This window comes from Lagopus leucura, unplaced genomic scaffold (assembly GCF_019238085.1).
Source record: "Lagopus leucura isolate 7727_CA_CO unplaced genomic scaffold, USGS_WTPT01 Super-Scaffold_100159, whole genome shotgun sequence".
Taxonomy (NCBI): Eukaryota; Metazoa; Chordata; class Aves; order Galliformes; family Phasianidae; genus Lagopus; species Lagopus leucura.
The window spans coordinates 26,838,170-26,856,394 of record NW_024962335.1 but is presented as its reverse complement, the minus strand read 5'-3'; the positions used below and the strand labels follow the sequence as shown (position 1 = coordinate 26,856,394).

The window sequence follows — 18,225 nt, the reverse complement described above, 5'->3', positions numbered from 1 at the left end:
GATTCTGTGACTCTAAACCCATTATCAAAGAGCAAAGCAGCATACAGTGTGTTTGAGTCCTAGATGCACAAGGATACTGGGAGCAGAGTCTGCATTGAAATCAGAGTAAAAAAAAAAAAAAAAGATATAACTGCAGATTACCTGACTCTCCCTAACCTCCTTTTGGTAGCAAAGATAATAAATACTCAAACTGCATAATTTTGTCTTCTCCTTCAGCAGGAAAACAGTTTTTAAGGACTATCACTATAAACTTCAGATTTATGAGTACTCTGAGAATCTCAGATGAAAAAGCAAAATATCTTATAAAGACCTCTGTGATTCTTGCAGCCTTGTATCATTCACTTAACAGAACTGTTATGTCTTTTGTGATCATGAAGTGACAAAAGCTCCTTGCAAGACTCACCCTTCCAAGAAGGCCCAGAGCCATATACCACAGCTCACAAAGTGATCAGGCTTGGTGGGGGAGATGCTCTGGTGCAGTTCCTCTCTTGGACAGACCCCATCTAAGAGGGCTCCAAGGAAGGCCTGGCAGCAGTTCTAAACTTCTGCCCCCGTGAAACCTTAAGAAAAACTGAAGTGGTACTTCTGCTCCTGATAATTCCATTAGCACAGTGGAGACCAGTTTGCATCCTTTGTGAAAACTCTCTACTTTCCACATTAAGCACTGATCTGCATGTCACACACATCTGCTGGTCCTCAGGGAGATAACTTCAGTATTTTCTCAGAGAGAGAACTGCTATTTTTACTCCATTTGTATTCAGAAGGCAATACTGCCCTCTTACTTCACTGAGACTACTCAAGGATGAAAGACCAGGTCTGTAGCTGCGTATAAACATCTGGCTGCCCTTAAAGGTCTGGTCTCTGGGAATACTGTCACGTAAAAGCATCATGGTACTAACTGAGAATTCCCTTCTGCCATAGTTACTTTACTCCTGCCCTTTTCATTTTCTCATGCCCCAAGTTTCTACTCCATGTGGAACAGACTTGCAGGTCATGTACAGTCACAGTAAGCTTTGCAGGCTAGATCTATTATTATACATCTCTACAGATGTATAATACTATATGATGTATATGTATAAGTAGTTTTAAGTTGAGGGAGGGAAGATTTAGGTTGGATGTCAGGGGGAAGTTCTTTACAGAAAGAGTGGCGAGGTACTGGAACAGGCTGCCCAGAAAGGCTGTGGATGCCCCAGTCCCTGGAGGTGTTCAAGACCAGGTTGGATGGGGCCCTGGGCAGCCTGGTCTAGTATTAAATAGGGAGGTTGGCAGCCCTGCGTGCAGCAGAGGGGTTGGAGATTCATGATCCTTGAAGTCCCGTCCAACCCTGGCCATTCTATGATTCTGTGATAACAACTGCTGATACAAGAAATATAAAGCTTGCAATTAAAGGTTAGGCATTTGCAAATGTTATCAATCATGTCCTGATTGATAATTGCAGAGATTGCTTACACAACCTTTCCTCTACACAAAGTTAACTGAAGTATGTCTCTGCAGGTATGACACTTTCAATAACAATCACATTGTAGAGGCTTACGCTATTTTCTAGTGTTGGAAAAAAAAATACCCGAGTTCTTTTCTTGAAATTCTTTTATCTGGTTGACCAAAATATAATTCATTAAACAAAAGTAAACCAAGAATACATTTGTACAGCACTCTCTGTCTAAATAACACAGCCTTCAGAAGTGTGACTAGAGCAAAGAGAAAGTGCATCGTAGTTCCGTTTGGCACATAATGGCTACATATTTATAATGTTAAAAACAGTTGCGCAACTTAAATGAGAATTAAGATAGCACTGCAGTAAAAATGCACCCAAAATAGCCACTAATCCATCATTTTGAACATGTGTAGACAAGAAGACAAGGTAGACTTTGTGGTAGTCCTTAAAGTAATAAGAATATTTTAGAACATTTGAGCTTGAGGACTCAGAAGTTCATCTGCTGAATGTATTATTATATAAAGATTACATGAATAATTCTTGGTTCAATAAAAGATATCGTGTTATCGTGTACTGTCTGAAGTTGGCAGTTCACACTCTTGGACCAACACAGCTACAGATATTTTTTTTATACTGTCAGATACTCCTACTTTCCATTATTGTGAGTAAACCCCACAGTATTTAAGCACTTCTTTGAAAAAACAGTTAAGTATTCCCAAAAGACACTTTTCCATAAAGATTCAGGGCTGTCTCTAAGTCAGTTTCACAGCCAGCAAAGCTGCTCACTGAAATCTGAGAGAAATTAAGGTCTAAATTTTCTGTTAGATCTGCAGAATACTACCCAACCCATTTTCTAAGTTTTTTTCCCTTCTTTTTTTTTTTCTTTTCTGTTTATAATTAAACTCTATCTTGATTGATCAATAAATTCAGAAAAAGCTAGGATGGATACATGGAGTAAATGCAATTAAAATTTTGGCTCTCAATGAGAGCACCTTTTGCCAAAACACAATTTGGGCTTTGATACATGAAGCTTTGGAATTTGGAAACTCTTAATTAAACATGCATCTACTGCTATTACCTTCTAAATGACCAAGCCTATATCTGAGAATGTGAGAGCCTTGATACTCTGCATCTTCACAGTAGAGTTACTTCCTCCCAGGCCCAGGAGCACATGGGTTCAAAGATGAATTAGAAATCCCACACACTGAAGATTTGACTAAATGGTGTAGCCTCACAGTTTTTCTTTTACTTGAAGCTATTACAATGGCTTTTGAAGTTCAGGTCAGCTACTTAAAAGTTTGTTAATGTAACCAGCAGATAAATTAGGCCGTAAGATTTTTACAAGTACATTGATTTCAGTACTAAAACCAGATAATCCACAAGCTAAATTATGAACAAAGATTCTAAAGTTTGAACTTATGGCTCATGCTCTTATGGCATTGAGAGAAGAGGCCTTTCTTTTGCATTTTGTGGACATATTTCAGCTCAGTTTTGTTCATGCTAAGTTCAGTTGCAGTACGTTGTTCTATCTCCTTGCATAAACAACTAACAGCTGTATAGTTACATTAAACATTTCACTAAAATCACACTGTAAGACTCTGTTCAACTCTTCTTGAAGACAGAAAAGGCAGTTCCAGCTCTTTTATGAAGCCTGCTCTTGTGAAGAGTTGCCTAAAGTCTAGCCACATGGCAACAGGGATTTTTCTTTTCAAAACTGCTCTTAGGAGAAATGTACAGTATAGTGTTGAAAAGTTTGACATTGCAAGCACATCAGGACTCTTTCTTCACCACTCAAACCACAAAGTAATTTAGCTGTGTAAGAAGGCCAGAGACATTATCATAATGGGGTCCTAAAAGGAATATGGCCAAGCCATCCTTGATTTTGATTTAGCTAAGCAAATCAAGAATTTGCTTGGTATCCTTAGCACTGAGATATAAAAATACAAACAAACAAACAAAGAAAAAAGAACAAACAGCAAAATCTGAGCAGAGCAACAAGAAAGAAAAATTATTGCATAAAACTGTAATCCAGAGACACTTGGAACAATATTTAGACACCATCTAAGCAGAGAGTCATTTCTTTTATAACTCAAGTTGTCCTTATAAATCTCGTTTTCAGTAACTGACAAATGGAACTCAAGAGAAGCTTTGATGTATACACACTCATGTACTCTTTGTCCTTTGTAGGTAGATAGGGCACTTATCTGCCCTGTATGGATCTTGATGAAGAATTGGCAGTGACTCCAGATGCAATAAGTACTATCATCATGCCAGAGAAAAGGAGGAGGGCAGTGTTTCCCCCCAGCTGTGTGTAAAAGTAATCCTTTACTGCCATGACATAAGATGCTTTTACAGAATCTTTTTTGTACTTGCAAAAATCAGAACAATGGCAGCACCCAAGCCAATAGGGAAGAGAACTGAATGGAAACTTTTAACTGTAGCTTTTATTCTTTTCAAAATATTCTGAAAACAATTACGTTCTGTAAGTAGTGGGAAAGTTTTATCATTGCCTTGTTTTAGCTCCAGGGAAAGGATTAAAGCCTTAACCTTTGGGCTAGGAGAACATTAAGACTCTTTCCTGGAACTGGGAGTCCATATCTTAGCAAAATCAACTTAAATTCTCATTCTTAAAGAGTAAATGGGAAAAGTAACGTGCCTGTATGCACGAAGAGGCTAGTTAACACTACTAGTCTCATTGAAACTGTTGCTGAAAAAGGTTGGGAATTAACCTAATTTGGTTCGCCTATTTCTTTTCTTTTTATCTTCTTCTCATGTAGTGTTTTAGGTTAAAAAAAAAAAAAAACAAAAAAAAAACAAAAAAAAAACAACAACAAAACAAAACAGAACACCAACAGATTCCACCGTAAGCCATTACCTAGGCCACTGCCTCAGACTCCTGCCATGCAGGGCTGTAGAGCAGTCTCATCAGTTGTCACTTATGTGGACCAACATACTGAGGGCATTGGGGGCACCCTGCCATTAAAATTCATGCATATCTGTTAACCAGGGGTGAGCACTACCACTCATGGGGCTGGTTGCAGTCCTCGCTCAGGGGAGGAATGCTGATAGGAGGAAAAATTCTCCCATGTTCTTAAGCTGAGGGAGAACCATTGCTGCATGTTTTAGGCCTGACTGGGTCTGCAACCCTCTTTTTGTCACTGTGGTCTCTTCAGCTATCTGACAGTCTCTGCTAACCAAGTTTTTCACCCAGCTCCATTTTTTTGCAGCTAGTAGGAAAGCAACAAGCATCTGGGAACTAGAAGAGCAGCACTGCTGCCAGGGCATTTTGTTCATATGAGTGAATGTATAAATTGAGTTTCAGATTGCACATTGAAGCATGATACCATTTTTTGTAGAGCTAGGTAAGTAGCAAAATTCCTATCGATTTTAAGGGTCTAAAAAGAAGATGATGAGAAGACTTGGAGGTTTTCCTTCCTCTTGGGGTCGAATGAAATGACCAAATACTATGAGTCACTTAGTTAGAATTTCATACTGAATTTCTTTTAAAGTCAGTGAAGTTTCCACTAATATGGAAAAGTCTTCAGTCCTTTGGACCATTGTTTTACTGGAGCTAAAAGCACTTCAAAAATGGCTGAAAGTACATATGAAATTTATGGGCAGGATGTAGCCCCTGGTTTGCTTTTATTTCTTTTCTTTTTTCCAATTTTAAGTCCACTGTTCTGCTTTTACAAACTGGGCCCTGCTTTTTCTGTCTTCTTAAAAAGATGATTTTTTAAAACTCACTTCTACTTTGCTCGCAGCAGCTTCACTGACAGAGCATTCCTCATTTTACTGTCCTTTTGGGAAGTAGCTCTTTCTCTCAAGTCCCAGCTTCTTAGTTTCTCACTTAGTCTTTATAGCTTTCACATTCATCACTAGCTCTAAAGAAAGACACCAATGTACTCAAACAGAAGAGAGAATTGCCTCTTCCTCCCTTTCATTAATCCTTTGGGCTTCAGCTGCACTTTCTCAGCTGCTACTCTCACTGAGGTGAAATGTACAAATAAAAAGGCACAGGAATGAGAAGTTCAACACTTCCTTTAACAAAAAAAAAAAAAAAAAAAAAAAAATCACTTTAAAACTTCCTCTCAGATTTCATAACACTTTCTGAGGAACTGACTTCAAATAGTGTTAATTTTATTGCACAGCTCTGTGCTTTCCTGTAACAATCAAGCTGTTCTAAGTAAGTGTAGAGTTGTAGTGTCTTGTCATTTAAATGGATTTTTTCCAAATACATCTGTGCAAGTTTAGTAAAATTCAGGTCTACTGGTTTCAAAGCCACTTCTTTGAGAATTCAAACAATAAAGAACTATATGATGCCTATTATGAAGATGAAGTTTAATTAATTAATTACTTGCACCTACAGTATTTTAGTTTTAGTACTTTTAGCACTCTTCAAAATGAAGAACAGTGGAACAATGACATTGAATGCTCATTGATGCTCAACTCACAGGTTTTAGGGCTGCAGTCAGTGCAACTACTCCATGGGAAAAAGGTGTAGGACTTACAAGGAAGTTTCTTGGGTACAAATATAGCATGCCTTATCTGTCCTCACCAGCATGGGCCACATGAAGTCACTTGGGAAGACTTCACACTGCTCTGATCTCACCGATCAGAGCTCTCTAGCCATGGAGAGTGACTAGTTTAACTCACTAGTTTACTGCATTAACGATGATACAGCTAAATTCAGCGTCTGAAAGTGCCCTCCATGATTTCCTCATGCCATCACTTGGGAGTGCCCAAGATGCTGACCTGTCATCCTTCTTTCAGCCTCTCAACTCCCATCTCTTTTATTTGCATTTCTGGTGATAACATGAGTCTTCAGGTGGACTTCAGCCTTTTGACTGTTGAGCGAGAGTACAGGATCCAAATCTTGCACTAGTGACATTGAAACACATTGATATCAAAATGGTTTGTCCTAGTTTATGGGAAGGGACTGCTAAATTTAACCCTTCATCTAACCAACACTGTAGAATATAATAACAAGAAAAAACAAATTTAGTAGTAAACTGCTAACATTTACCACCAGCACCAAAATATGTCTTTCTCCTGAAAGGCACATAAAACCACCTGACATCAGACAGAGCACAGTTCACAGGTACTCATCACCCTGACACAGAAATGCAATCAAACAATACCTATGGGAAGAGTTGGCAGGAGTAAACAGCAGCATCTTCAGCAGACAAGATGCTAGTGAAGCTCCCACAGACTCAGATAAAGGGAGGCTCCTTCATTAACACATACCATCCAGGAGTGCAACTCTGCTAAAAAACCTACAAAGCCTTAAAAGTAATAGTGACACCACTCCTTGTCACAAGGAATGGTGATGCTCTGCACTTTGGAAATGAATTAGGCCAATGTTGAGAAAGAGTGGGAATTCAGGAGTTTTAACACTTCTTTCAACTGATTCTAATTTTTCAAATAACCTTCCCTGAATTCCCTAAAATCAATGGAGGAACAGAACCATAGTGCAGAGTCAAGATCTCCGTCTGTTAACATGAGTGTGATCTGCTAAAATTACAAGTGAACAGCAGGTTTGTTCCTTGGTTACAGAGTTACATGAATCCATGAGATTGGACATAGATCCGAGATATGACCCTACAGTTCAGTTGCAAGGACACCAGACTCTTCAATATGACTAGCACTAAATAGCAGAAGATTGAGAAACTTGAGATTATCATTTTCATAAACTTTTTGCTGTCTCTCAGATTCAGTTTGTGGACGGCTCCATGTGAGTTCCCAGTAATTCTACCTTTGAGATCGTAATACTCTCTGCACAGAAATTATGGGAAAAATATTAGAAGTATCGAAGACTATAAAGCAACTAAAAATAAAAGCCCACAACTTTTAACAATATTTTTGCTAGCTCTATCATCAAATAACCACTGACCCTTTAGTACTGAAATTTCTATATATTTCCTACTGTTTCTTTTGAAAGAATACAGTGTCTTATCTCCCCTCAGATAATTCATTTTCCATTATTTTAACTTCACTCTCAAATTGTGAACGCAAATAGGATTACATTTAATTATATACAAACTGGAAAATGTTTTAATTTCTAATATAGGTAGTAAAAATCTTTGAACCACCATGTGCGTCACTGTTACCTAGAAAGAAACAGTGATGAGTTCAACCGACTCATCTCATGGTTTCTCAAGCTTTTGAGGCAATATAGCTCAGCAACAGTTATATATGTAGAGTATGTATCAGAGGTATGAAAAATAAATCTATGCAGAACAAGCTTGATTTAATCTGCTGCTAGAAAGCTGAAAAACTCAGACTAGGTTCAAACAAAATAAGAAGGTATTGCACAGAGTCATAGAATTAAGGTTGGAAAAGACCACTAAGATTATCTAGTCCAACCATCAATCCATCACCACCATCACTACTAACCACGTCCCTCACATCTCCATCCTTCTTGAACACTTCCAGGGATGGTGACTCCACCACCTCCTGGGTCATACTGTCTTGACCTAAGAACCAAGATTTACAGCTATATTCATAGATCAACACCTACACACATAGCATAGTATATGCTTGGATTCCATGGAAAGTAAAATTTCAACTCTGGAGCTCAACTTTGCAATGTAGGCTCCAGTTCTGGAGGGGATCAAGTCAGAAGCTTCTCTGGATGTGAAATAGTACTAAGTCTTGGTAAACCAAATTGTCTGGCAGGAAAACAGCTTGCTACACATTACCATGGAACCTAATATGAGCACTAATTTGCAGCTTATCTCTCGCAATACTCCACACAGGGTGGGATGTAAGGAAACATCTTAACATAAAGAATTTCTTCCCTTCTTCAGGAATTTACCCATAAAAGCCAAAAATGAGGAAGGACTCAATTCACTCCTAATATATTAGACCGCATCCGATTATGCCAATTCAGAAAACTCAGGAACAGAATAAAATGTAATCACTGATATTCTATTCTATTGTACAGACAATAATTGGTGGTGCAGCTATTTCAAATAAAAGTCTACATTAAATGGACTGTCATAAAATGGTTCAATACATAATTACAATAGAACAAAACACATAGATCAACTCAGCATATTTGCTATTGCAATTTCTAATTAATCCATGGCTATTTCTAATTAATCCGTGGCAAACTTTTATGCTAAGCTCAGAGGGGTAGCAAGCATGCACAGCCCCACCTGCTTTTCTTGGAAGTAGTGGGTGGTTGGCACCTTAGAAGTAGACCAAGAAGCTTAAAAAGAATAATGAGTCAATTATTATGGGAGGAGTTGTGATTTAGTCTGGTTTGTTTAGCAGTAGGGATCAGTATATTAGTTTAAGGACCAATATATTGGTTTAGCAAAAAGAATAGAGTGCTAGTTCTAAAACTTTCCATTTCAACCTTGTTTGGTGTGTGAACAGCATTGTTTTCCTCAAAGATTCTGCTTCAGAAGTAGCACTGGAGTCATAATAGACTACTTTTATCTTTCGCATCCACCAGGTGCAAGGACGTTTTCCTCAGATTTCACATATATTGTTTTGGAAATTGCTCATTATGGCCTAACAAGCAATGGAAGTTTGCCAAATTGGAGAAAAACACCTAGAGGTCAGCCAAAAGTCTCTATGATGAAGTTGATGATGGGAAAATGGGAATATAGTAAGTGATCATACCACCACCCTAGATGAAACAGCACATGCACAGAGGGATATTAGCATATATTAATGAGTTATTGGATAAGCACGAATATGTATGCCAGCGTACTGCATATGTATGTTTTAACTGTTTAAATGTAGAACCTGACCTCAGAAAGCTCGCTTGTTTTGTCAAGTCACCTGGTACGTATTGTGAGGAATAAAGAAATGCTGCTTTCTAACACTGCATTGGAGTTAGAGAGTTTTCCTCTCAGATTTTGGATGACAGTTGCAACACTGGAGATGGAATTATACATCTTGTATTTAAATGAATCCCTGAAATCATTCATGACCTAGGAGGAAGTGATTTTACAAAGTGTTATCAATGTGTGTTGTAAACATAATTCTTTTTTTGACAGTAGTTTTTCATAAGAAAGGGACTTCAGGACATAACTGTGAAAAGCAGATATGTCCCAACTGTCTTCTAACACATGGGAGACATCAGCAAAGCTCACAGCAAAATATGGCTTGTATTAAAAAAGCCCAGAATAAGTATCTATTAATAATAGATTCTCAGTATTCCAAACAGTACCTTGCAGAGATTTCAGAAATGTTTATAAGCCATTAATCTTTGGAACATGTGCTTCTTTAAGGGATGTAAGGAACATTTTATCACAAATATATTGCTTTGCAACTAGACTTCCAGGTGCTTTAATACAGCTGTATAAAAAAAGCTGTTATCCACAATTTACAAGTGAGGGAACTGAGATGAAAGATGCTTGGCTCAAAGTCTCACATCAGATCAGTGACAGGGCTTGAAACTTGGTTTATATCTCTTAATTTTCAGAGATGGCTTCATGAAAAAACAGGACAGGTTCCCGAAAATGAATTTAGAAAGCTCAGTGTCTATTAACATAAGTAATTAATTGAAAAATGGCTACATCCAAGTTTCACAAAGTTGCCTTGAATGCTTTTCTTACAGCAGGTGTGTTCAAGGAAAATTCCATAGTATCTATAATAAACAGAGAATGAAGAAAAAAGAAATACTGTGATATCTCGTGGGAACATTAGAAAACAAGAAAACAAAATGCAGCAGCTGAGACAGATCAACAGCCTACTATGTTCAGAATTGAAGCTATACTTTCTGATAGCTTCAGAGTAGAATGGGAGTCATGGCAGCCTTTTTTATCTCCATATGCTATGGGATTTGCTTCATAATTTGCCTTTGCTGGAGGAAAACCTATCTTTGTGAGTGTTTAACCCAGGCTGGATACCCCAAATTTTAATATGAAGAATTCTATGCTGTTTAATTAAGTTTGTCTGAAGGAGAATTTGCACCAAATTTTCATTTTATTGTTTTAGTTCAGGTAAACTATATATTTACTAATCTGTAGGACAAGTACACAGCTGATATAAAGTGAATACTTTTTGAGTACCATGCTACATACATATCCAAGAGATCAAATCAGTGCCGTTTGGAACAATATGCTGGTAATATCAAGATGAAAACAGTTCCTATTACTGCTGGCTAGGCCATGACTTCAGTTTTTCACTTTGTTTTCATTATCTGTGGCTGTGGCCTATTTTGTTTAAGTCATAAATTTGTTTTAGAAGACAAATCTTATTTAACGGATGCTTTATTTGGGAATTCTATCTATACCTGTTGACAGAAGCAGTAGACACGGATGGTTGCAGATTATTAAATCTGTAGATTATTTTACTGAATTATTTGCAGCAGTCACCAGGGCCATTTTCCCAGACAATCAAAACGAAGTAGTTTCAAGAGAAATCTGTCTCTGATTCTTTTGTATTTGCTAATGTCAAGTTTATAGAGATCATCATTTAAGAGAAAGGGACGGTGTATAGAGGTGGAAGAAGAAACCAAGTACAACAAAAAAATTGTTTTTGCAATACGTGATTCATTGTGTTTTGGGGAAAAAAATCACAGAAAATCAGATTAAGTTTAAAAAAAGAAAGCCTGGCCTTCTTTCTACCTTCTTTTAATGAAATACAAGGAGGCCAGCAGTAAATCACAGGAAACTCAATCAGAGCATATCTAGGAATTTCAGTTATGCTACCTGGTTTGTTGTGAACAGGCTGGTGACAGTCTGCTAATAAGATTGCATAATACTTTCAATTTATATGAGTTTGTTTGAAGTCCAAGAAAGCTGTAATGCAGCGAAGCCTCTGGTACTTATATTACCCATGTTGAGTGTATGCCTTAAGCTGATTTCATGTGGAAATTTTCAGCCAAAATGGTTTGGTCAATCCTAAGCACGAAGTCAGGGAAATATCTGTTGTTACTTGAGCCCTATCTCCTCCTGTTCTGTTAAAAGAATTAAGTTCTCATTCCTCAGATCATTTAAATACTTCAAAGCATTAATCAAATTTTGAATAATTGAACTTAACTTGGTGGTCCGATGCCAGAAGGCACAACATTTCATCCCCTTGAACCATGGTCCAACTCAAACATGTTACAATCACTTGAAAAACCACATTGCACACGTGGTATTCAGTGGAATTTTCTTCCATTAGGTAGTGAAAATACCCCAGAGATGTCAGTATTGAACATGTGACCAGTATTACCAGTTAGCGAAGGGCAGGCATCTGCATGTCCTCTATGCTCTTTGTTCCCCCACCTTCCAGCTCAGCAAGCAATCTTACCAAATGCAACACAGGGAAGAGAGTTTGATGCGGATAACTAGAGGATTGGACAAGGACAGACAAAGGAGAGAAAAGACAGTGGGACTAGCTGGGGAGACCATGAAGGAGAAAGAATTCCTGGTGTTTCAATAATCCCTCAGTTTTGCTTTATTTGTCAGACAGAGTGCCACGGAATGAGCAGAATATAACTTGCTTCCGAAACACCGAACTGTTTGTGCTGTGGAAACAGTCTCTGCTTAATGAAATGAAATATTGCTGAGTTTTGGATGGGCAAAAAATGCAGTTGTTGGGTGCTAGAAGAAAAGGTGGAGGGGAGATGTGTCAGCTTGGATTTGAAAATAAGAATCCCTGGAGCTTATGAAAATATTCATAAATTTGGAGCATTGTTTCTTGGTTTGGTATTAAAATTAAGAGTTATAGAGAGAGAAGGAAAAGCAAAATCTTGCAACAGATGAAAGCTGACCAGATAACTGAATTTTGATTCTGCCTCTGTGAAAGACTGAGTAAACATTAAAAATATATGATTTTAGCAGTAGCTATTAATAATGTGCCTTGATTTTACAAATGCTGAACTTGCAATTCCACAAAAATCCTGGTTGTAACTTATGTTGGGAAACTATTGGCTTCCCATATTAGGCATTAAAAAATATTGTGTAGTTTCAAATTGATTCTGACTGGACTTCATTTTTTTGTTAAATAAAAAGGTAATAATATCGACCCCTTACATCACAGGCCTGGGGTGAAAATAAAAGAAAGCCTAAGCATCACTGAAACAGTCATTGCTGGGCACTACCAAAAAGCAAGAATAAAAATAAATTCTCTCTTCAGACAATGTTTTACTAGTGGTGGTTAACACAGGATTACTAAACAAGCACTATCCATCTTGTACACCAAATGAAGCAGGGATCTTGTCAATATAGGAACATTGTTAAAAATAGTTTTCTAATATATACAGCAAAGATGCTGAATTAAAACTGTAGACAGGAGCATACAGTCAGGGAATTGCTTTATGAAGGCTCATTTTCAGGATTAATAAAGTGTTTTTTTAAAACCTCAGTCACCATTACTATTTTGAAAGCTACAATGAAGGAATGGGCAATTTCTACATGCATACATATAGCCTCTTTCACTTGACTTAGCTGTTCTTTTAACTGACTATGCAGAGCTAAAGCTAGGTCACACAATAATAACAGGCACAGACTTGCAGAGAATGCATATTCCCAATTGTACACAACCTACTTACATTTATTATAGATGACTCCAAAATATCGGAGTCTACACTGATACTTTTAACGAGGTCCACAGTCAGCTCCTCCCATTTTAGTAGTGCACAGCATACAGCAGTAAAGCTCTTAACTTGTATAGTTTTGGTAATAAAATTCTTAAAGTAATTACCGGTATTTTAAGATGAGCCTTTCTGCTTGTTTTGAAGCTCATTTTTTAGACAGGGAAGGCACAACTGACTGAAGGATGTTTGCATCTTCCCCCAAAGGATGTTCAGTTTCATCACAAAAACACTTCTGGAGCACAGAGTGTTCACAGGAATTGCTTCACCTGTGTTGTGAATATATCCACCTCTGGATCTTACAAAAGCAGCTGTGTAATGTTTCATACAAATTTTAGAGCGAGAAATTAGGCTTGAATAAAAGGAAATGACTGTGTTTAACTGCAGGCTATTGGAAAGACAGAACAGAATTAGCCAATGCACATTTTTTTTTCCCCTGTAACCTAAAATTGTTACACCTAAACTACCACAAAAAGAAAATGCAATAAGGTACTTACATTTCCAGAAACAGATCAGACTTTAGGCTTTTCTATTGCCTTAAATGCTGTAATTCCATCAAGAAAGTTTTACAAGGCACAAATTCAGTATAACCTTCAGAACAGGCTCTGTTACAAATGCAAGAAGGAAATAACTTGTATTTTTGCTTTGACAGATTTGTTATATCTAATCCAAGAAAATGAGTAATAGAATACATTCTCTACTACTAGAGAAAGCCAGAATTTTAACCAGGTCCTTAACCAGACACAAATGAATCCAGTTTTCATTGTTCATCTCTCTCTGAACTAGACATGTAGATGGTTTCTGAATTCTTATTTTAAAAGCAAACCTCCACTACAAAAAAATCCTCCACAAAACAGAAGAATTAATGCAAACTGATACAAAAATAATAACAATTAAAATCTGATGATACTCTCTTCTTACAGTGAAAACAACAGCTTCTCTCAACCTAAATAAAAACCTCAGAAGTCAAAAGACATTCATAACCTAAAGACAGAGCTCAAACTGTTCAGCATGTAGTCAGCACATAAAGAAAGTCAGGTTTACAGCTGCTGAGCTTACCAAGGGAGCCCGCCAGCTTCTGCAAGAGTATTTTGGCATTGTGCAGTTCGTAATTCGATAGTACTTGCATAAAACTCAGCTACTTATTCTATCTGCACAATAGAAAGTGACACATCTGCTCGATTTATTCATGCAGGCTCATTTTCTTCCAGCCTTATACATGAAGAATGCAGTTTTCAGAAAGGGAAGAAAGGCAAAATATCAGCACTTGGTCTTTGTGGCAGATAAGAGCAACAGCAGAAGGAATTTGTTTATAAGTTTTTCAAACCTCTGGATTTCAAATGCTTTTCAGCTTTTGGACACTGAAATACTCACAGAAGACTTTCATTCATGTCTGAGTTTAAGAAAAAAGAAAAAAAGGGCTAGAGTATGCCACACCTGGTGGAAGACAAAACCTTGGATTTTTCTGTTTGTTCTTCAGCACAAAACAAATTGGTCTAAAGTAACAAGTAACTTCTAAGATGCTACTCTCTGTTCGATCAGAGCTGAATGCAGTAGGTTTGAATATGGCTATATCAAATTAAATGAAGGACTAATCTGTTTCAAAATATATCTTCCAGCTCAAGACAGAGCAAGACGTCTCAGAGAATGCTGTGTAAAAGGTGATGCCTAGACTACAGCAAAGGCTTCAACACTGTCTTCTGCGTATTCTCCTGGAAAGGCTGCAGCCCATGTCTTGGACAGGTACACTCTTTGCTGGGTGAAGAATTGGCTGGATAGCTGGGCCCAGAGAGTGGTAGTGAATGGAGTTAAATCCTGCTGATGACCAGTCATGAGTAGTGTTCCCCAGGGGTTGGTACTGGGGCTGGCCCTATTCAATATCTTTATTGATGACCTGGATGAGGGCATTGAGTATACCCTCAGCAAGTTTGCAGATTAAACCAAGTTGGCAGAAAGTGTTGATCTGCCTGAGAGTAGAAAGGCCCTACAGAGGGATCTGGACAGGCTGAATAGCTGTGCTGAGGCTAATGATGAAGTTTGACAAGACCAAAAGTGCTGGGTTCTGCACTTCAGCCACAACAACCCCAGGCAAGGCTACAGGCTTGGGGCAGAGTGGCTGGAAGACTGTGTAAAGGAAATGGGGGATATTGCTCAATGTTCAGCTGAACACAAACCAGCTGTGAGCCCAGGTGGCCAAGAAGGCCAATGGTATCCTAGTTTGTAACAGAAATAGTGCTGCCAGCAGTAGCAGGGAACAGATCATCCCTCTGTAATTAGCACTGCCCTTCTTTTGGGCCCCTCTCTGCAAGAAGGACATTGAGGCCCCAGAGCATGTTCAAAGGGCAACAGAGCTGGTGAGGGGTCTGGAACACAGGCCTTATAAATAGTGACTGAGGGAGCTAGGATAATATTCAGTCTGGAGAAGGAGGTTCAGGGGTGACTTCATTACTCTGTATAGCTACTTGAATGGAGGTTGTGATGAGGTGAGCATTGGCCACTTCTCCAGTGTAATAGGACTAGAGGAAATGACCTCAAGTTGCACCAGGAAAGATTCAGATTGAATGTTAGGAAACAATTCTACAAGACTGTAGTCAGGTACCAGAATAAGCTGCCCAGGGAAGTGGTGGAGTCACCATCCCTGGAGGTGTTCAATAAATGTTTCGCTGTTGTACTGAGGGACATGGTTTAGTGGGAAATACCAGATTTCACAGAATCACATTTCTGATGCTTTCTGTTTACACATTGTTTCAGTTCTCGCATATAAATGTAACTGATCAAATTCCAAGCATAGTAAGAAAGAAAATTAGATTATATTCATTATGCCACTGATTGATTGAAATTTATCCAGTATCTATTTATTAAGTATTTGAAAAACAAATAGAAAATAACTATGATATAGAAAAAGATTGTGAAAAAGGCAATTTTTGAATATTTGAAATTACCTAGTCAACTCAACAGAATTTTGAACTGATCCTGATGTTTTTTGCACCATCATCATCTGTGGTGTATCTTCCATATGGAGAAGACTTGAAAAGAAAACAATGTCTTGGAGTTTGGTTTCAAGAAAAAAAAAAATATATATATTTTATAAACCTTATGCCATTTATATATTTTATAGGAAGATAACACTGCTTCAGATACATCAGGGTATTATATTATTCTTTGTTAAAGAAATAATATTATCAAACTCATTTCAAGAGATGGTTCCTTTCTAAGCTATAGTTTGTTTGTTTTTTTTTTTTAAATAATAGATCTATCCACAAAAATAAAATTCACAAGGCTAAAGCTTTAGCCCCGAAACCTAACACCGGATGATTTTGCACATGAAAGTAGTTGTTCTGATCTCATCTGAACACTCTCAACAAACTTCAGAGGAAAAAGTCCGGTGGAGTCAGCCCTGAACTTATTCAAGCTCACAAGTCTATTCAAGATCAATGCATTGTTTTGCAATCTGGGAAATGTCAGGAGTTGACCTGTTATATAAACTTCAGAGGAACTTCAATATTACTTTGTTTATGCAATTAGTCTAGTAAAGTATAGAAACTAATTTTTCTGCAGGAATGATTTCCATTCTATAGTCCCAGATGTTTTCCTGGATGTAATTTTAACATCGTGTATTGTATTTGATGCCTCTGATTAAATCTGTAATGCATTTAAAATATCAGTTTGTTCAATCAAGGGTAAAGAGACAAGTGAAAATGAAGTGAGTCATGCAATGGGAATTAAATCTAACACTACTTTTTCACCTATATTTTTAAGGATGGATTTCATTTACAACTTAAGTGAATCTGTGCTTCTGTCACACACCGCCATCGATGTGAACACCCTAGAAAACACATACTGTACATTCATCAAATATAGATTTGGATTGCAGAAATTTTATGGTGCATATATATATATACATACATACACTCTAAACAAATGTTAAATTTTGTAGTTAGGCCATAAGAATCCTTTATGAAAAGTACATAAATGCACACAATTAGCACTTTATTTCAACAATTTTATAGAAACACCATAATTAAAATTTGCAAAGTTCCTTTATAAACATAATTAATTCTGCAGTAGGCTAAACAAGGTTTGTCAGAAGCCACTGTTTCCAAAGCATCTTCATACCAATACTCTTAAGTGAAGTTTAAATGAGGAAAATCCTTTTCTAAATTCAGAGATGAGGAAAAAAAGTGAGTCAGACCTTAACTCTCTGCAAACTAACAGCAACAGAGCAAAGCTGATGACAGTGAAAGAGAGATGAAGTACACAAGCTAAAGGTGTACTTCAGTATAGATAAGGAAAACAAGATCAAATGGCATGGACAAGAATAGTAAGTTTCCCCACTGCTCTTCTGCGGTCTGCTTCTACTTCTCTTTTTCCACCAATGTTTCTAATTCAATTAAAAGAAGTTCCCATGCTTCCTTTTGTTTCTTGCCCTACATACACAAGGAACATTAAGGACAATGGCAAAACAAAACCTGCCTAAGCCAGAACCTCAGCCTGTGATGCCATGACAGCCCAAAACAGGAGATGTACTCAAAATTCAGCTTAGCGATACGAACTTGTATGAGTGTTAGGGGGCATCATGGTGTTCTGGCCTTGCATTTGGCATGCATGTCACTGGAGTTACTCAATTCCTTTATGCTAATATATCAGCAATAGAGGAGAAGCCACCGTTTCACTAAAACTCAAATGCATTCTGTGAAGCCTCAGGTCTCTAATGTGAGAAAGTCTAGAGCACTGTGTGTCCTCACTGGCCGCACAGGGACAGCCCTGAGGCTTCTTGGGACTGGGCTTTTCCTCCAAGACTGCTAAGGCTGAGGTAGTGGAGTTTGCGGTCAGACCATCTGGCCACAGGAATGACATCAACCGCCTCCTTCCCATGGGCGGTCAGGAATCGGGAATTTTGCTCCAAGGTGATAAGAGGGGAGAATATGGAATGGCAATGAAGAACCAGCAGGTTTAACAACTTAAATGAACACTAACATATAAAAGCTGTCCAAAGTGCCAGCTCCTCTCAGATTTATTTACACATGCTATCTTCATCACCGGTTTTATGATGCTGCTTACAAGATTAATTAATGAAAGGAACAATGCTAAGTCACTGAAAATGCAACATATTTTATGTGCCTTTCTAGGGTAATGGAACTAAGTTAAGTATATAATCACATCTGTGATCCCTTTAGGAACAGCCATTTTGATAATGCCAGGAAGTGATTTTATTGATATCCATTTTTTAGTGATTCTGGATTGCAAAATT

The 18,225-nt window shown here is 37.7% G+C and overlaps 1 long non-coding RNA gene across 1 annotated transcript in view; it reads right to left on the bottom strand.

The window, feature by feature from the left end:
• LOC122190515 overlaps positions 1-14,180 on the bottom strand; it is a 46,766-nt gene extending 32,586 nt beyond the window's left edge. Inside the window, exons 1-2 of the long non-coding RNA XR_006182161.1 lie at positions 14,034-14,180; positions 13,472-13,579 (exon numbers count right to left, since the gene is read on the bottom strand). This is a non-coding gene — a long non-coding RNA (uncharacterized LOC122190515). The remainder of the gene's footprint in view (positions 1-13,471; positions 13,580-14,033) is intronic.
• Positions 14,181-18,225: the final 4,045 nt, after the last annotated feature.